General features: G+C 40.4%; 1 long non-coding RNA gene and 2 pseudogenes across 1 annotated transcript; 2 read left to right on the top strand and 1 right to left on the bottom strand.

The window, feature by feature from the left end:
* The first annotated feature begins 469 nt into the window (after positions 1–469).
* LOC115416436 (arpin-like) lies at positions 470–7,617 on the top strand (annotated as a pseudogene).
* A 1,372-nt stretch (positions 7,618–8,989) lies between these two features.
* LOC115416433 (uncharacterized) lies at positions 8,990–19,983 on the top strand. Its single transcript, XR_003934977.1, has 3 exons — positions 8,990–9,001; positions 10,634–10,635; positions 19,802–19,983. It is a non-coding gene; the product is annotated as an uncharacterized LOC115416433 (long non-coding RNA).
* LOC115416432 (aminopeptidase N-like) overlaps positions 11,955–20,528 on the bottom strand; it is a 46,813-nt pseudogene continuing 38,239 nt past the window's right edge.

Below are 20,528 nucleotides of genomic sequence, written 5' to 3'. Positions count from 1 at the left end.
GAGCGCTGTTTTTTTGGGTAAATGTAACTAGCGAGCTAATTGGAGAGTGAACAGCCAATCAGAGTGTACTTCCGCAAGCTCTCCGATTGGTTAGTTTTGTGGCACAATTGTAACGTGTGTGTCAAGTTGAGCGTGCGGACACGACAACCTGAGCGCGCAGGGAGAGGGAGGTTGCGAGAGAGGGAAGGGGAAAGTGAGCGAGCGCAGCGGTCTGTGTGTGCGCCATGGAAAGAACTGGTGAGAGAACATTATGAGTAAAACTAACATGCAAACGCATTTATGGAGCACAATATCGATTTTTGTTCGCTCAAGTGTAATTTCTTTTTGAAATATAATTGATGTGCTCGCAAAATATATTTTTATGTGCTCAAAATCTGTAATTGTGGTGCTCAGAATCTATCGTTGCTTCGCTCAAGAAACTGGCACAAATATAATTCTGTATACGGGACCGTTACAGGCCCAGTAATCACTGCCCCCTCAGGCTGGGGCTGCAGGCACTAGGCATGATGGGTAATATCTGTGGCAGTGGTAGAAATGTGTTTGGGTTGGTCCGCAGGGGGAACGGTGTTCTAGTGGAGGGGAAACTGATGGACGTTTCCAGACACGCAGTTACTGACGTCAACAATCGAAGGTACATCTGCAGAACCCTCACACACATTTATCTAGAACCCTCACACATTTAGGATCATCTGTAGAACCCTCACACACATTTATCTAGAACCTTCACACACACATTTATGGATCATCTGTAGAACCCTCACACACATTTATCTAGAACCCTCACACACATTTGTCTAGAACCCTCACACACATTTGTCTACAACCCTCACACACATTTATCTAGAACCTTCACAGACATTTATGGATCATCTGTAGAACCCTCACACACATTTATCTAGAACCCTCACACACATTTATGGATCATCTGTAGAACCCTCACACCATTTATCTAGAACCTTCACAGACATTTATGGATCATCTGTAGAACCCTCACACACATTTATCTAGAACCCTCACACATTTATGGATCATCTGTAGAACCCTCACACACATTTATCTAGAACCCTCACACACATTTGTCTACAACCCTCACACACATTTATCTAGAACCTTCACAGACATTTATGGATCATCTGTAGAACCCTCACACACATTTATCTAGAACCCTCACACACATTTGTCTAGAACCCTCACACACATTTATCTAGAACCTTCACACACATTTATGGATCATCTGTAGAACCCTCACACATTTATCTAGAACCCTCACACACATTTGTCTCGAACCCTCACACACATTTATCTAGAACCCTCACACACATTTATGGATCATCTGTAGAACCCTCACACACTTTTATCTAGAACCTTCACATACATTTATGGATCATCGTAGAACCCTCACACATTTATGGATCATCTGTTCCAGATTCCACTGACCCTGAATGCATCGTTTTCCTCTGTTCTATCAGGTACGGTTCTACGTTCTCTACGTCAAACCCAGTCGTATCCACCAGAGGAGTTGACGCCAGCGGGAATGAAGTGGAACCCAACTTCAGCGACACCAAGAAGGTCAACACGGCTTCCTCATGTCGTCCTACAGTGAGTCCAAACGAGAACAACGCTAACGATCCACACCTGACCCAGATCATTTTCACTGGTTCCACTGGAAGATTGTTTTGATTAATTACAAAAAAGCAAAAAAAAAAAAAAATCTATCTTGAATTAAACAAAAAATCTTGAATTTAGCTAAAAAAAATCTGCCAGTGGAACCAGTGAAAATGTCTTGGTCAGATTCGTGTAAATCAGATTTTCCAGATCTGTGGTCTATAAATCAGTTCTTGTATCTGAATGAAAGTTCCCCAAAAAATTCATGAATCAAGCAAAAAATCTTGAATTGAAAAAAAAAAAATATCTTGAATTGAAATTGAATTGAATCAGCACCTCAGCTCATTATTAAGTTTTTATGTATTTATTTTGTTGTCATTTTATTATTACATTTTTATTTGATTTTATTTTAATTTTATTTTATTTTATGTTTTTTTTTTTCCTTTTTTATTCATTTATTTTATTTTATGTATTTTTTTTGTTTTTACTTTATTATTACTTTTATTTGATTTGACTTAATTGTATTGTTTATGTAGTTATTTTGTTATGTATGTATGTTTATTTGTATTGTATTTATTTCATTGATTTGTATTTATTTAAATAGTTATTTTTTTAATTAAAATTTTATGTGTTTTTTTGAATTTTTTTATTACTTGATTTGATTTTTATTTGATTTTATTTATGCAGTTATTTACTTGTTTTATTTTTGTATTTTTGTTGTGTTATTAATTTTATTTTATTTTTATTTATTTCATTTATGTAATTATTTTTTATTTTTATTTTATTTTTTTTTCTGTGTTATTTGTATTTTATTTATTTATTAGATTTTATGTAATTTTATTTATGTAGTTCAGTATTTTTATTTCTTTATTTCTTTTTATTCATTTATTTTTAGGCATTTATTTTTGTTTTACATTATTATTTAATTTTGTTGTTTTATTTAATTTGATAACTTTATTTTCTTTAATTAAATTTTTAGTTTCATTTCTCTCGTGTCTCTCTGCAGAGGTGGAAGCTAAAGGTGAATCGGATCGTCTGTCGGAGGAGCAGCTGTCTGCGCTGGTGAATCAACCTGAACTGGTCCGAGTCACGGACCGGTACCGACCCGCCGGGACCTGGGCCTTCTGGTACCCGGAGTCTGAGATGGACCGGACGGAGCTGGAGGCGGGACAGGAAGTCCGCCTGAAGACCAGAGGAGACAGTCCATTCATCTGTGAGTCTGACCAGAACCACCACCAGAACCACAACCAGAGCCAGCCAGACAGAACCACAACCAAACCAAAACCAGAACCTCAACCAGAACCACAACCAGAACAGACAGAACCACAACCAGAACCAAAACCAGAACCACAACCAGAGCCACAACCAGAACAGACAGAACCAAAACCAAAACCAGAACCTCAACCAGAACCACAACCAGAACAGACAGAACCACAACCAGAACCAAAACCAGAACCCAACCAGAACCCCAACCAGAACAGACAGAACCACAACAGAACCAAAACCAGAACCACAACCAGAGCCACAACCAGAACAGACAGAACCACAACCAAAACCAAAACCAGAACCTCAACCAGAACCACAACCAGAACAGACAGAACCACAACCAGAACCACGACCAGAGCCGCAACCAGAACCACGACCAGAGCCACAACCAGGACCACAACCAGAACAGACAGAACCACAACCAGAACCAAACCAGAACCACAACCAGAACCCAACCAGAACAGACAGAACCACAACCAGAACCAAACCACAACCAGAACCACGACCAGAGCCACAACCAGAACAGACAGAACCACAACCAGAACCAAAACCACAACTAGAACCACGACCAGAGCCACAACCAGAACAGACAGAACCACTACCAGAACCAGAACCACAACCACAACCACAACCACAACCAGAACAGACAGAACCACAACCAAAACCAAAACCAGAACCACGACCAGAGCCACAACCAGAACAGACAGAACCAAAACCAAAACCAGAACCTCAACCAGAACCACAACCAGAACAGACAGAACCACAACCAGAACCAAAACCAGAACCACAACCAGAACCCAACCAGAACAGACAGAACCAACCAGAACCAAAACCAGAACCACAACCAGCCACAACCAGAACAGACAGAACCACAACCAGAACCAAAACCACAACTAGAACCACGACCAGAGCCAAACCAGAACAGACAGAACACTACCAGAACCAACCAAAACCAGAACCACAACCACAACCAGAACCCCAACCAGAACAGACAGAACCACAACCAGAACCACAACCAGAACAGACAGAACCACAACCAGAACATACAGAACCCCAACCAGAGCAGACAGAACCACAACCAGAGCCACAACCAGAACAGACAGAACACAACCAGAACCAAAACCAGAACCACAACCAGAACCCCAACCTGAGCAGACAGAACCACAACCAGAACCAAAACCACAACCAGAACCACGACCAGAGCCACAACCAGAACAGACAGAACCACAACCAGAACCAAAACCAGAACCACAACCAGAACCCCAACCAGAACAGACAGAACCACAACCAGAACCACAACCAGAACAGACAGAACCACAACCAGAACATACAGAACCACAACCAGAACCACAACCAGAACCACAACCAGAACATACAGAACCACAACCAGAACCAAAACCAGAACCACAACCAGAACCACACCAGAACACTACAGAACCACAACCAGAACATACAGAACCACAACCAGAACCAAAACCAAAACCAGAACCAGAACCAAACCAAAACCACAACCAGAACCCGAACAGACAGAACCCGCCCCCCTTTAACTCCCATTACAAACCACTTTTAAACACATTTTCTGAACTGTTAGGTCCGCCACAGCAGCTCTAATGCACAGTTTGGATTTTGGGTCAAATCTGATTTTGTGTGTGTTGGTTCAGATTCACATTAAATGCGACTTCTATCAGTTTTGAGTCTGAACTGAATGTGACCCCGAAGTGACCCACATGGACTACAGAGGTCCTGAAGTGACCCACATGCACTAAAGAGGTCCTGAAGTGACCCACATGGACTACAGAGGTCCTGAAGTGACCCACATGCACTAAAGAGGTCCTGAAGTGACTCACATGGACTACAGAGGTCCTGAAGTGACCCAATGGACTACAGAGGTCCTGAAGTGACCCACATGGACTACAGAGGTCCTGAAGTGACCCACATGCACTAAAGAGGTCCTGAAGTGACCCACATGGACTACAGAGGTCCTGAAGTGACCACATGGACTACAAGGTCCTGAAGTGACCCCATGGACTACAGAGGTCCTGAAGTGACCCACATGCACTAAAGAGGTCCTGAAGGACCCACGACTACAGAGGTCCTGAAGTGACCCACATGGACTACAGAGGCCTGAAGTGACCCACATGCACTAAAGAGGTCCTGAAGTGACCCACATGGACTACAGAGGTCCTGAAGTGACCCACATGGACTTACCAGAGGTCCTGAAGTGACCCAACATGCCCTAAAGGGTCCCTGAAGTGACCCACATGGACTACAGAGGTCCTGAAGTGACCCACATGGACTACATAGGTCCTGATGGAACCCCAGGACCCCGAAGGAACACACACTGTGTTTACAGAAAGAAAATCTGGAGGACCAACAGCTGGACGGTTTGTCGCTTTCAATGACATAAACGGTCCGGGATAAATGCTACCTGGACGTTCAGACTGAAGGTCACACTGGAAAATATCAGCATCTGGATCAGGATTTAGGGACCAATTGAAATGGGTCTGGGTCAGATTGAGTGCTGTTCAGACTGTGTGTATCAGATCAGATCCAGGTCACATATGACACAAAACCTCAGATTTGGACCTCATTTCCCTTCAGTGTGAACGCCAGCCGTTAGTGTTTCTGTGTTTTGCTGAAAGGTTCTCTGTTTTTGGTTGTGTTCTGCTGAAGGTTCTCTGTTTGTGTTTTGTGTCTGCTGAAGGTTTCTCTGTTTGTGTTTGTGTTCTGCTGAAGGTTCTCTGTTTGTGTTTGTGTTCTGCTGAAGGTTCTCCTGCCTCTGTTTGTGTTCTGCTGAAGGTTCTCTGCCTCTGTTTGTGTTCTGCTGAAGGTTCTCTGTTTGTGGCTTTTGTGTTCTGCTGAAGGTTCTCTGTTTGTGTTGTGTTCTGCTGAAGGTTCCTCTGCCTCTGTTGTGTTTCTGCTGAAGGTTCTCTGCTTGTGTTTGTGTTCTGCTGAAGGTTCTCTGTTGTGTTGTGTTCTGCTGAAGGTTCTCTGCCTCTGTTGTGTTCTGCTGAAGGTTCTCTGCCTCTGTTTGTGTTCTGCTGAAGGTTCTCTGTTTGTGTTTGTGTTCTGCTGAAGGTTCTCGTTTGTGTTCTGCTGAAGGTTCTCTGTTTGTGTTTGTGTTCTGCTGAAGGTTCTATGCTTGTGTTTGTGTTCAGCTGAAGGTTCTCTCCCTCTGTTTGTGTTCTGCTGAAGGTTCTCTGTTTGTGTTGTGTTTTGCTGAAGGTTTCTCGCTTGTGTTTGTGTTCTGTGAAGTTCTCTGCCTCTGCTGTGTTCTGCTGAAGGTTCTCTGTTGTGTTTTGTGTTCTGCTGAAGGTTCTCTGCTTGTGTTTTGTGTTCTGCTGAAGGTTCTCTGTTTGTGTTTGTGTTCTGCTGAAGGTTCTCTGCCTCTGTTTGTGTTCTGCTGAAGGTTCTCTGTTTGTGTTTGTGTTCTGCTGAAGGTTCTCTGTTTGTGTTTGTGTTCTGCTGAAGGTTCTCTGTTTGTGTGTTGGTTCTGATGAAGGTTCTCTGCCTCTGTTTGTGTTCTGCTGCAGGTTCTCTGTTTGTGTTTGTGTTCTGCTGAAGGTTCTCTGCTTGTGTTTGTGTTCTGCTGAAGGTTCTCTGCTTGTGTTTGTGCTTCTGCTGAAGGTTCTCTGCCTCTGTTTGTGTTCTGCTGAAGGTTCTCTGTTTGTTTGTGTTATGCTGAAGTTCTCTGTTTGTGTTTGTGTTCTGTGAAGGTTCTCTGCCTCTGGTTCTGCTGAAGGTTCTCTGCTTGTGTTTGTGTTCTGCTGAAGGTTCTCTGTTTGTGTTTGTGTTCTGCTGAAGGTTCTCTGCCTCTGTTTGTGTTCTGCTGAAGGTTCTCTGTTTTGTGTTGGTGTTCTGCTGAAGGTTCTCTGCCTCTGTTTGTGTTCTGCTGAAGGTTCTCTGTTTGTGTTTGTGTTCTGCTGAAGGTTCTCTGTTTGTGTTCTGCTGAAGGTTCTCTGCTTGTGTGTTGTGTTCTGCTGAAGGTTCTCTGCTTGTGTTTGTGTTCAGCTGAAGGGTTCTCTCCCCTCTGTTTGTGTTCTGCTGAAGGTTCTCTGTTTGTGTTTGTGTTCTGCTGAAGGTTCTCTGCTTGTGTTTGTGTTTCTGCTGAAGGTTCTCTGCTTGTGTTTGTGTTCTGCTGAAGGTTCTCTGCCTCTGTTTGGTGTTCTGCTGAAGGGTTTCTGCGTTGTGTTTGTGTTCTGCTGAAGGTTCTCTGCCTCTGTTTGTGTTCTGCTGAAGGTTCTCTGCTTGTGTTGTGTTCTGCTGAAGGTTCTCTGTTTGTGTTTGGTTCTGCTGAAGGTTCTCTGCTTGTGTTTGTGTTCTGCTGAAGGTTCTCTGCTTGTGTTTGTGTTCTGCTGAAGGTTCTCTCCTCTGTTTGTGTTCTGCTGAAGGTTCTCTGTTTGTGTTTGTGTTCTGCTGAAGGTTCTCTGCTTGTGTTTGTGTTCTGCTGAAGGTTCTCTGCTTGTGTTTGTGTTCTGCTGAAGGTTCTCTGCTTGTGTTTGTGCTTCAGTCTCTTTGGCCAAAGTCGACGGTGGAACGGTGACCAAATGCAACTTTGCTGGAGATGAAAAGGCCGGAGCGTCGTGGACGGACAAGATCATGGCAAACAAGGCAGAAGGAGACGCCGTCCAGAAGACGGAGGACGGAGACGGAGCGGTGGACGACGACATGGGTGAGAACACAGACAGAAACCGACGGAGCCGACACCACCGGTCCCATGTGCGACCTGCAGAAACAGACCCATAGCCCTCCCATGGCCCCTCCCATGGCACCTCCCACCGTCCCAAACACAAGTACTGATAGGTTAATTGGTGAAACTGGTCACATGTCCAGGGTGAACCCCCGCCTTCACCCGTAAGGAGCTGGGATAGGCTCCACCCCCATGAACTTAGTGAGGATAAAATGTTTCAGTTCATTCAGTGACCCACCTACAGACCAGTGCTGCTTCAGTGGTGGCTCCTAAATGATTTTTCTCTACCATTAATGTTTGAATCACCATTTATAGTTGTGTTATCCTCTGCCCCCCACCACCCCAAACACACACACAACCACCAACACACACACACACACACACACACACACACACACACAAAGTGGGAGGCAAGGGCTATTGTATTTGGTTCAGTGTGTTTGTTTGTTTGTTTGTTTACACTTTAGCAGCAAAACTATTGGTTGGTTGGCTGGTCACCAGGTTAGACCAGGTTAGACCAGGGTCCCAGGTTGGACCAGGTTAGACCAGGTTAGACCAGGGTCCCCAGGTTAGACCAGGTTAGACCAGGGCCACCAGGTTAGACCAGGTTAGACCAGGTTAGACCAGGTTAGACCAGGGTCACCAGGTTAGACCAGGTTAGACCAGGGCCACCAGGTTAGACCAGGTTAGACCAGGGTCACCAGGTTAGACCAGGTTAGCCCAGGGCCACCAGGTTAGACCAGGTTAGACCAGGGTCACCAGGTTAGACCAGGTTAGACCAGGGTCACCAGGTTAGACCAGGTTAGACCAGGGTCACCAGGTTAGACCAGGTTAGACCAGGGTCACCAGGTTAGACCAGGTTAGACCAGGCCTTTGAGGTTTGACGTCCTCCTCTTGTCTCCCAGGACGACTGAGGACGCTGTTCCCTCCAGGGTGGACTCTCCTTGTTCAAATGGACCTGGACTCTCATCCACATGGTCCTGGACTCTCCTCATCCATATTATTATTATTATATTATTATTATTATTATATTATTATTATTATTATTATTGTTCTTTCCATAGACATCTGAGCATGCTCAGTTCAAGCCCCGCCCCCTGTGGAATGGGGGGTCAAACACAGAACAGTGAGTGAAACTGACTCACTAAAAATAGATGTTTGGGCTTTTTTCTTTTTTTTTTTTTTTACACTGTTTTCTTTGTGGTTTTCAGTTTTCCTGTTGTTTCCAGTATTGTTGGTGATTTCCTTCATTTTTTTTTTTACTGTGTTTTACTGTGTTTGTCTGTGGAACTGATGTATGGAGTTAAACAGGTGTCAAAAAGCAACTGGACTGATTTAGAAAAAAAAAAAGAGCCCAAACTAAAACCACTGCAGCTAAATTCAAATCCTTGTTGTGGTTCAGTGTGTTCCAGTTCACAGCTGAGGTTCATCATCCTAAATGTCTTATTGGTGTCCATTCTAGTGCCTTATTTAGTCCAAACAGCAGCATGTTTACCTGAATTCATGTGTCAGGGGTGAAAGGGTTAATGTTGTAAAAGCTCCATATGTCAGGGTTTGGACAAACAGAACATACAGTATTTGCCTTTAGGTGTGATTTAAAGGAGAACTGACCAAATGGAAAAATGACAATTTTGGCAAAACTTTTTTTTTTTTTTCATTGTATCTTTTGTGTCGCAGCCTTTGGCATCATTGAAACGCTGTAGAGTTGGACTGGTACAAATCTGTATTTCATCATCAAGCACCGTGAAAGTAAAACACCAACATTTGTATAAGTTACTTTGCAGAGTTTACTGAGGTTACACTTTCTTTAGAAGCAGAATGTGGCTTTATGATCACAGAATACCCAGGGTCTCCTCACTCTTTATAGATGATATTAATTTTATGGGAGAAAAATGTACAAACAAATTCATGCATGGTGTCCTCACATGGATCTTTCCCCTTACCATTAAAACGGAAAATGTCTTAAAAGATGATCCTAAAGAAATTCTAATCAGGATTAGAACCAAATACCTGACTCTACCCAAACCTCCGAAAGCCAAAGAAACTCGTTTGAAAACACTAATGATATTTATCCTTGTAATGACTTTATGAGACAAACATTTAATATTGAGAAAAATAACTGTTTTCTGTGAATTTGAAGTTGAATCTTGAGAACATTTGTTTTTTGACTGCTCACCCAGGACATTTTGGACGACATTCCAACACTGGACATCTGAGAAGGACGAACTGGAGAATATTAAATTTGAATTACAATGGAAAACAAAAAAACAGAAATTATGTACAATACTTTAATTATTTTTGATAAACAATTCATCCACAGATGTGTCGTTTTTTTTTTTTATTGTTTTTTTACTTTTTTCTAAACTGGAACACCTTTAGTTCAGTCCCATCTGATCATACAGTTGGATCTGTGTCGTTCTGCCTCTGGTTCGTGTTCCAACATTATTCCACATCATTTAGTTCCATTTGGTTTTTAATAACCAGAGGCTAAAACCATATCATCTTTTGGCTTAATGCATGACATACAGGTTTCACTCCTTCAACCCTGCAAAGTTTCTTTGACTTTTCTGTTTCCGATTCTTTTGGACACACGTCAGAAGAATCCAAACAGGTAGAAGAGGGAATGTTTGGGAAAATACAGACAGAAAAAACACTGGCTTTGTCAGACTTGTGTTCAAATAATAATGTTTTATTAGTGAAATGAATCATTTTACTTACACAGATCCTGTATTGATCATTGATTATAACAGAATACATATAATAAATGACAGCTTTGTGCTTTGAGCTCAGACGTTTCCGCAGTAAACAGGTCTGCACGCAGATTAAAGAGAAAAACACTTGACTTCTAAACTGTGTTTAGTCTTAATTTATTGATCATAAAATCATTTGAATACAGAATGACATGAACAAAGTGCTTTGGCAAAACTAGTTTAAACTGTATTCAACATTCAAACAGTTTTATTTGAAATCTTCACTAAATGAATAAATAATGCACATGGATAAACATAAATACTGTAGTGACTTTCCTTGAACTGTGTGGGAGTTAAAGCTCAGTGCATTGGAACCATCGAGTGGTAATAATAACATCTAATATCAGCTGAGGACCCCTTTTACCCCCCAGAAGTCTGGGAATAACTGATCCACTCAGACATCATAGGTGACGGTCATACACCCTGTAGAAGCCAATGATGTAATAACAACCCAGAACCGAATAAAAGTTCTGAACCAATAAGAGCTTTTGGCCACTAACGTTATAACTTATTGCGTTATTGGCTCAGTTATTACATTTGCAAAGAATTTCTTTTTTACCAGGAAAATAACATAATAATCAGCCAATAAGTTCTAACGTTATTGACCAAAAGTTATCATGTTATCGGTTCAGGAGGTTTATTATGTTGTTGGCCTATTACATTTTAAAATTGGCAAATTTATTACATTATTGGCTGTTATTATGTTATCGGCTGTTATCGAGCATGAGGACGTTTTTAAATTGTCAGACTGCTGTTATTTACATTGGTTGGTTGTCCCCGTCCCCCCCCCCCCCCCCCCATCAAATCCCACCCTGCAGGTGGTGTCATCAGTCCAGTGGTGACACTAGTGGAGTTCATCCTATTGCACTTGTTCATTTTGAATTTACACTTTGGACTTTTCAAAAACTTCTTGTTAAATTGACTTTTTTTTGTGTTTCTTTCGTCTTATACAAGTTTTTAGTTGGACAGAAAAAAATCTACTGTCTGGGTTTGACCTTTCAAGGTCAGTCAAGGTCAAAGGTCATGGCACCAAATGAAGCCCATATGTGACTTCCTATTTATTACCAATAATAATTATATCAATACCGTCAACTGTTTTAAAGTTACTACACTCTGAAATGTGTCCCATTACAAACCAATGGAGATTTGGAAAATTCAGAAATCAAAATTTCCCAATTCTTTGATCAACTCTATAGACCTGACCCCAAAGATCTTCTACAAAAATATCAATATATCAGTTTAACAGAAGAACATTCTTGAATAATTGTTTACAGATGAACAGCTGATCCCAGTAGACCATCAGACCTTCAGCTGTTGGACTAAAAAAACAAAGCTTTTTGTGTTACTACATTTATACCACTACATTCTTTGAGATTACGTACTACCGTATGTTCAAAATAACAGTTTCATCATCCGTATAGTTTCCACTCAGTTCCTCTGTCCTGCCTCTGATTGGTGTACAGTTCGGTGGTATCGTCAGGGTCGGAGCCAATCACAGACCAAAACTCTTCTTTTCAGGTCATTAAACACTAATGAGAGCCAACATCTGGTCCTGTCGTTTCTGCACAGTGTTCTTTTAAAGGTTCTGCTCAGCTGTGTTTTCAGTAGGATCATAGTTCTGTCAGGATGGCGTCTCTGGTCCGTTGTCCTCATCAGCTCTGATTCGTAAAGTGGACGTTGGGTTTATGAAGCGTTGTCCACCGCCGTCTCAAACCACTCCAGGATCTTCTCCCTGTTCTCTTTGACCCATCGGATGTTGACCCGGGTCTGCTCGATGGCCTGGTCCACCGCCCTGGAGGCTGAACCCAGGTCATATTTTGCAGCAAAAGCCTCCAGCTGTAAAAAATAAATGAATAAAAAAACAGACCAGAGGACACGTTAATGTCAGGTAGACACCAAGGTTAGAATAGTTTTGGATTTTTCATTATAGTTTAGTTTTATTTAGTTTTGACTTTTTTTTTTCTCTAATTCAGTTAGTTTTAATTAGTTTTTAGAGCAGGTTTGCTAGTTTTTATTGGCATTTGTTTTTTTCTAAATGCTTACTTTTAGTTTAGTTTGAGTTTTTTTTAATCTTTTATCTTCTTTGCCGTTATATTCAAAAAATCCAGGATAATGCATAACGCATTTCTTACCTTGGGCTCTAAATGGACGACTTCTCATAAATGTTGCTATGCAGCTAGTTTTTCTAGCAACAGCATAAACGAGTCGTACCATCAGGTTCACCTCAAATCCCATACAACGTGGTCCAACATAAGATCTACACTAACGTCCCACATGCTTTAGTGTAAATGAACCGTAGAACGTATCGTACCAGACGTACGACTCCAGACCTGTCAAACTCATCTGAGCTCAGTTCCACGTTCACCTCGAGTTTATCAGGAAAATATTACAGTGAAAAGGTCAAATTACATCATGAATATGTCACATGTAAAAAGTATCCTTTAAAAAAATATGAATAACATGAACAACTGGAAATCTGTTGAGAAAATCTGTGTAATTTTACCAAATTCATCCTCAGTTTATCATTTATACATGTTCATTCTAACGCCAGATACTGTGGATCTACAAACACACAACATTTAAGAACAGACTGAATATTGGTCCAATTACACTGGTTTTACAAAGACATTAATGCTGCATTCCAGTCCAGCTGTACTGCTGTTCTTCCATCCTTCTACTGGTGTAAATGCTCTGGAATGTTCAGTCCAACCTGGGACTTCCACCTGAACTCGTACTAGATCCATGTTCTCCCAGTTCTGAGTTCTGACGTCACGTACCAATGGCGCCCCCCCATGGATGGGTGTTTATGCGATTTTTATTAAAACAAGGTATCGATCTGATATTATTTATCTGCAAATGTTCTGTAGAATCAGCAGCTGCTCTAGCGTTAGCTAGTTTTCAGTCCAATGAGTGACAGAATAAATTCAAACCAAATCTGAATCCAAATCTACAAAAACATCAAAGGTAGAACCGCTTCTCTTCTCTTATGCACCGTTCTTCTTCCTCTGTTCCCTCAAATAATCAAAGAACAAAACCTGTGGGATAGAAATGACTATAAATGAACAGAACGTACGCTCCACCATGCTGGTTTTTTTTACATCTAACGCCCATTCCTTGCGCTCAGGCAGTTTGGTGTGACTTGCCTGGAACGTTACAAAGTCGTGAGTCGTGGTTTGAAATCGTGACTTACGGGCTCAAAAAACGGCCCTGAACGCAGCATAAGAGTGTTCATATTTGTTCAGGTTATTCGCATTTTTGTGAAAGGTTCGTTTGTAAATGTAAACCGTTTGTAGTGTGGTCCTGAAAAATCTCTGTTTGGAGGGTCAAACAGCCCCCCCCCCACCAACCCTCCCCCTCCAACTCATCGAGAATCAGGACACCCCTACCCCTTCAAGTGAATGCGCAAAATGGAAGGGGAGGGCTAAGGGGAGGGGCCAACTGTGGTGAACTGGGATTGGGCCTTTGTCTGACTGTGTTGACGCTTAGCAGGAAGTCCATTTCCGCAACGGTTACGTATTTCTGGCACATGTGAGAAAGGTCAGTGGATGGTAAAGTAAGATTTTCATTGTTCAGGGAAACCTGTGTCTTTATTTTACACATGACAATAGAACGGTTTGAATCTTCAAAAACAGCCTGATTCCAGATCGGATCTGTCTAACATTGGAGGACAGCAGGGACAGGGAGGTGTTTTCCTACTCGTGTCTTGGCATGGAACCATATGAAAATTTCAAATTGTGGTTACTGTGACCAAAATTATCCCGGTTATCATTATTATTGCAGTATTGTTGAAATGTGCCCGGAATGTTCAAAAAGTACTAATACACATCCTGAAATAATTTAACCATATTGCATTTGAAAATAAATAAATAATAATAATAAAAAAAATAATAGGCACAATGTACTTTTTGTTGCAGAAACATTCAAATATTAACATGTAAACATCAAACATACAAATGTGCATTAAAGATGGAACCTTACGGACACTGTCTGACCATTTTCCAGGTCACTTTTTGAGGTTAAAGTGCAGTAATCAAACACAGGTATCTTGATAATTAGAATTTAAACGGTAATACTAACCATTGGGAATTTTATCGCGGTTTATCGTTAACCAGTTATCGTTACATCCCTACTTCTATCAAAAGTGATCCTAAAAAATGGCATCAAAACCTACATGGTCCTCTTACTCACAAAATGGAGGGGTAGTGCTAAGGGGGAGGGCCAGCTGGGGTGAACCGGGATTGGGCTAAAGTCTCATCAAGACGGTAAATGATCTGAGCTCTTATGGATCAAACTATTCCTCTGTATATTTTCTGTCCTGAAGGCCGTTTTTCTTTGAAAAGGCCAAAGTGACTCAGAACTGAATGACGGGGTTGACTTAAAGGTTCGACTGGTTCATTTTTTTAGGGCTGTTCCTGTTTGTCGTACTGGGTTTGACACCCAAAGACATTTCCACTGGACAAAAACAGATACATTACCTCCTCCAGTTCGAACTGTGTGGAAAACCTGCTGGTGACTCCCTCGATGAGCGACGCTCCGTCCCTGAGAGCAGACAAAGTGGACAACATGTTCAGAGTCAGCGGTCAGTAGAATGACCGTCACATGTTCCTGCGAGCTCCTCAAATAGAAAACACACACTTATTACTGTAACCCAGGTCCCCTTACCAATTTTCAAATTATTTATTATATAATTTCCAAAATACAGCAAGATCCAGCTTTAAAGAACTAAAAATCCCCAATAAAATAATTAGGAAAATCCTCAACAACAATTCCAATCCCATCCTGTCTTATAGAAACTCTATTTTATCACATAAATCTATAATAATTTTGCAAACTCAATATTTCAAGTTTCCTTTAAACCCAAAAGCCAAAGAAATTCATTTAAAAATTCTGAATGGAGTCGATCCCTCCAACGATCTGATAAAACAACAATCTGGTTTTGAAACAAACACCTGTGTTTTGTGTGATGGAACTGAAACCACAGGTCATTAATTTTTCCATTGTTTGTACGTGGAAGTGTTTGGACTGGACATTTACGACTGGATTCACACAAACGTTTGCCTTCCTGAAGAACTGTCTGTAATGGTCATTACTTATGGACATGTACTGGACAATGTCAGACAGCTGTTTACTAAATGACATCATCACTCTGGGTCAGTTTCAAAACAAATGTAAACATCTGAAGATGAAACCCACATTTTCCAGTTTCCATCATGAGTTTCTGCTCTGTATGAAAACTCTCCATCACATGCAGAGTAAACCTACACTGACGCTTCTATCAATTATTGAAGAATAGAATTTATGCAACCAGCCCTAGCCCCCACCTCATTTTATCTGTTCATTATTTTTAGTTTTTCTTTCTTTTTTTTCTTCAAAAGTTGCAGTCTTCATGGTTGTTGACATCTATATATGTACTCCTATTTGCACCCGTGCCTTTGTATTTTCTTTAATACGGATGACAAGTTGTTTGAATATTTGTATATTGTCAATAAAATAAAATAAAGTAGTGGCAACAGGAAGAGGAAGTAAGAGAGAGAAGACGGCAGAATGAGCTGTGGAGTGGACTACAAACATGGAGTCAGACAGCAGGTAAATACTCACCTGTTTAAACACTGATCTGCACCGCATTTATTATTGAACAGTTCAATGTTTAGATGTGTTTTTCTGCTCCAGTTCTACAGGTCTACTGAGGACGAGAGAAAGGGAAAGAAAGGAGCAGTGAACCCACTCCTGAACCGGTCAGTTGTACTGCTGTTAGCTTGTTAGCCTGTTGCTATTGTCCTTTGGATTTCACAGTGCACTGCTCTGATTGCCGCTGCTATATGTTGCCTAACGTGTATATATGTGTGTTAAATGCATGTACTTGGTGTATTTAACTGCGCCGCGCACACTAATTAGCGGTCGCTAGTTAGCGCTTAGTGTTAGTGCTTGGCGTTAGTGCTAGCTTCGTAGCTGCTACTATTGGCATGCTAAATCGGAAGTGCTATCAGCTAAACCGGAAGTACTATCCGCTAAACCGGAAGTACTATCCGCTAAACCGGAAGTACTATCCGTAATTGTTAAAATCAATTAATTAATTAATTAATTAATTAATTGGGACAGTGCATATTAATGAACATCTACAACAATAGCAGCTGTAAATATGCCAGATTGTAACAGCAGTGCTAATTTCCATCTGTAGTCCCTCGGCAGGTGACAGGAAGGACAGTTGACAAAAAGGCCAAACATAAAAACACACAGAACAACACAGTGATGACAATCTACTGATGGTCACAGGTTTGGTTTGTCTTCATCCAATGTTTAAGTTAGGATTTGAAGGAGGGTGTGACTGTGAGTCTCTTATGTTGAGCGGTAAACTGTTCCAATACTCAGTTCCAGTGACTGAAAGTGTAGTTTGTCTAAAAGTAGTGCGCCTGTGTGGCCCCTCACAGTGTCCAGGAGCTGTGGCCCTGCTGACCATCCACTTAAGGCTTACTACAGACAAAAGTGACCATGCATTGGAAATATTAACTAAGTTTTGTATATTTAAAGGGAAATTATGCACTTTTGGTTTCTTTGGATAATGAATTTGATGTCAACTGGATACAGCTGTAGATTTGTGATTTTTGTGGTTTATTTGAATGTGTTTGGTTTGATTAACCTTCTCAAAGAGTGAATGTAATTAAAGTCGGCCTTGTGTTATCCAGGCCAGGCTTTTTCCCAAGATTGGAAACCACGATGGCGAGCTAGGAGAAAGAAGAACTTGGATCTGCTGAACTGAACTGATCTGATCTACCATCATAGTAGGCACACACACACACACACACACACACACACACACACTGCCCAGCCCAATTCCCTTATTTAAGTTTGGACTCTTAACTACAACGGATTATTTTTTCTGGATTTTTGGACTTCTGACTTTTTTTTTTTTTTTCGTTTATTGAATTGGAACTGATGGTAAACCTGTGTGAAAGTTATTTCGTATGGAAGAACAGAAAAAAGATCCATCAGATTGAAACTCTTTACGGTGCACCCAAATTAAGAACTTATGAATAGCTGTTTTTCTAAACAAAAGGACATAATAATATAACTGGTTGATCAAACCTTTGTTTTGTGTATGTTGTAAATCTTGTTTTTTTTGTCAATACACGGTTACCACTTTTACTTGCAGCTCATGTCTCCTGGTTTCATTGCATTCTGTGCATCAGTTTAATCATTCCCCTGCTCTAGCCGATCCTGGAAATCTTTTGAATTCTCTGAACATTCATTGCTAACTAGACTATAGCAAAGCCACCTGCTAATGCTAATCGTCAATCTTAATTATATAGCACTTGCTACATTATGAATACTCTGACTTTGTTTCCTGCCAACAGAAAAAAAAACGAGACTTTATGAAGGGAGAACTAATGATAAGTCTGGACTAAATGAAGGACCTTTGTCCATGGATGCAGGTTGTTATGAGCGCTGGGTTAATTAGGCTTTATTCTTTTATGGACTCTGCTTGGTTTAATTCGAGTTAGCGGACAGGTCTAATAGTGGTGGAAGACCTCTGTAAACAGTGGACAGGTTAGAGAGGCAGGTCATCTGAAAAGACTGACAGTAGACCATAGTGGACAGTCTGAGGGGCCAGGGTTTACTAAGAGCTCAGAGAAAACACATATCATTTGCTTACTTGCACTAAAAATGCAGTTGCTATTGATTTGCGTGTATTGATCAAATCAGATTCACCATCCACTAATGACAACAGGTCAAAGTCTTGAGACCGCCCTATTGAAATGGGGACTTTGCGTGTGCTACTGGTTGTCGTCACGGAGACAGTCCGCTGTATAAACTGCTCTAGGATCCGCCAGCACTGATAAGAACAGTGACTGCAATGATCCAGACGTTAAATGAACCGTAGGACGGGAGTTTAGTCAGAGAAGGTACTGATGACTGTGACTGGACCCAGATCAGGGCCCCTAGAACAGGCTGTCACACTCTCACATACGAATAATATGTATCTATAACTGGGCCGGACCAGTCAGATGATATAAATAATAGAATAAGAACCCATTTAACCAACACCATTTCAAGAAAAGAGATGATAGTTTCTATGGTCGCCACACTTACTCTAACTTTTTGAACTCTGAATGCATATTAGCATAAAAACCCTGCTAGGTGCCGCTAGAAAGCAAAAAAAAAAACACTTGCAGAGTTGAGAGTTGAGTAAAATTAAAAATCAACCTCAACAAATACTACAGCAGGGATGTCAAACTCCTATTAGTTCAGTTCCACATTCGGCCTAATATGATCTGAACTGGGCCGACCAGTAGAATAATATAATAATAATAGGATAAGAACTTATGAATACTGTCGACCTAAAATTCTGTATAAAAATGTTTACATCTACGAACTGTACTTGAACATCACATGAACGCATATAAACACTCTGAAAATTCTTATGAAAATAAGGTGCAATTTTAACAATACTACACTTAATTTATCATTTATACATGTGCATCACAACTTACAGATCACAGTGGATCTACAAATACACAAAACATTAAAAAACAGGCAAATATTGTTAAAATTCCAAATATTTCAGACATTTTTGGAAAAGGCCAGTCTGTAAATTGTCACCATTTTTGTGTAATTTTACTTTTACACTAAATCAAGGAATATCTGCAGTAAACATAATATAAATAACTAGAATAAGAACTTATAAATAATGTCAACTCCAAATTTTTCTCTATGTTTTTGAGTCAAAAAAGTAAAAGTCTATAATAAAAATGTTCACATCTATGTACTGTGCTCGAACATAACATGGACAAATATGAACATGAAAATTCTTATGAAAAAATCAGTGCAATTTTAACAATATTACGCCTTAATTTATCATTTCTACATATGCATCACAACTTACAGATAACAGTGGATCTACAAATGCACAAAACATTTAAAAACAGGCAGAATATTGTTAGAATTCACATTTCAGACATTTTTGTAAAAGCCAGTCTGTAAATGTAACCATTTTTGTGTAATTTTACTTTTTTTTTTTACACTACAAACAAAGAGGAATATTTGCAGTTTTCATATTTCTAGGTTATTATGATAGTATTTTACTGGTCTGATCCACTTTAGATTGAATTCACCTAAAATGATTTGAACACCACTGATTGTTATTATCTTCAGTGTAATGTTTGCATTTTACAAATTCATCCTACAGGGCCGGATCAGACCCTTTGACCCTTTGGTTTTGGCCCCCGGACTGCATGTTTGACACCTGTGCCCTAGAACATCTAGAAGTTCTCCAGTGGGCATTGTGGGTAGAACATACTCGTATTATTGTTTCTTGGGTCGTTCTGTAAGTGTTACTGTGATCAGATCAGATTGGTTCTGTGCGTTGCCTTTGGTTGGGGCCTAAGCTCCGCCTCCTCAGCTGTTCCAGTTCAAACCTGCCTTCAGACTAGATCAGTATAGATGAAAAATCAGCCACCGCAACCAGTTTTCAGGTTTGGTTCATCACATTCAGCGCTAAATAAATATTTGCATCTACTCCTCCCAATAATTTTGTGTGTTCTGTCAGAAACGCCCATATTTCATATTCATAAAGGCAAACATGCTAAATGAGTTGGACGAGTTATTTTGACCATTTGAGAGATGCGACCGCCAGTGCATCCTGTTAGTAGATAAACCTTTAACGATGTTTTTGTGTGAACACCACGTTTTTACACATGCAACACCTTTAGTAAATGAGGCCCTTAGACTACTGTGCTGAGAGACAATGGCAAAAAATCTAAGCAAATTTAAACAAAAATTCAACACATTAAGTATTTGTGTATTAGCTAACATTTGTAACTTTGGATGCTAAGGGTTTAATGTTAAAAATTCTACCAAATTCTAATTGTGGGTCACCATGTTGACGCCTCATATTTAACACATATTTGGCTTCTTGGAGAAAAAAAATCTAATTCATACTAACATTAGCTAAAGTAGCTACATTATGCTAACAGGGCAGATTAAATTAAGCACTGATGAACTTGGTAAATTTGAACAGCCATAAAACCTTTAACTGTGTTTATCCTTAATCACGTGAGTTATATAAAATCCTTTTTTATATCAGACAGTAAACTGCTACTGTTAAAGTTAGATGCCATTGCCATATTGGCTTTTTGGAGCTGAAGTGACTATATTGGACAAAAGCTCTAAATAGAAGGATGAGGGGTCAGAGGTTAGCTAATGTTAAACAGTAGCTTACT

Source organism: Sphaeramia orbicularis, unplaced genomic scaffold (assembly GCF_902148855.1).
Source record: "Sphaeramia orbicularis unplaced genomic scaffold, fSphaOr1.1, whole genome shotgun sequence".
NCBI classification, from domain to species: domain Eukaryota; kingdom Metazoa; phylum Chordata; class Actinopteri; order Kurtiformes; family Apogonidae; genus Sphaeramia; species Sphaeramia orbicularis.
Note: the sequence above shows the minus strand (reverse complement) of the source record. Positions and strands in the feature narration are given on the sequence as shown.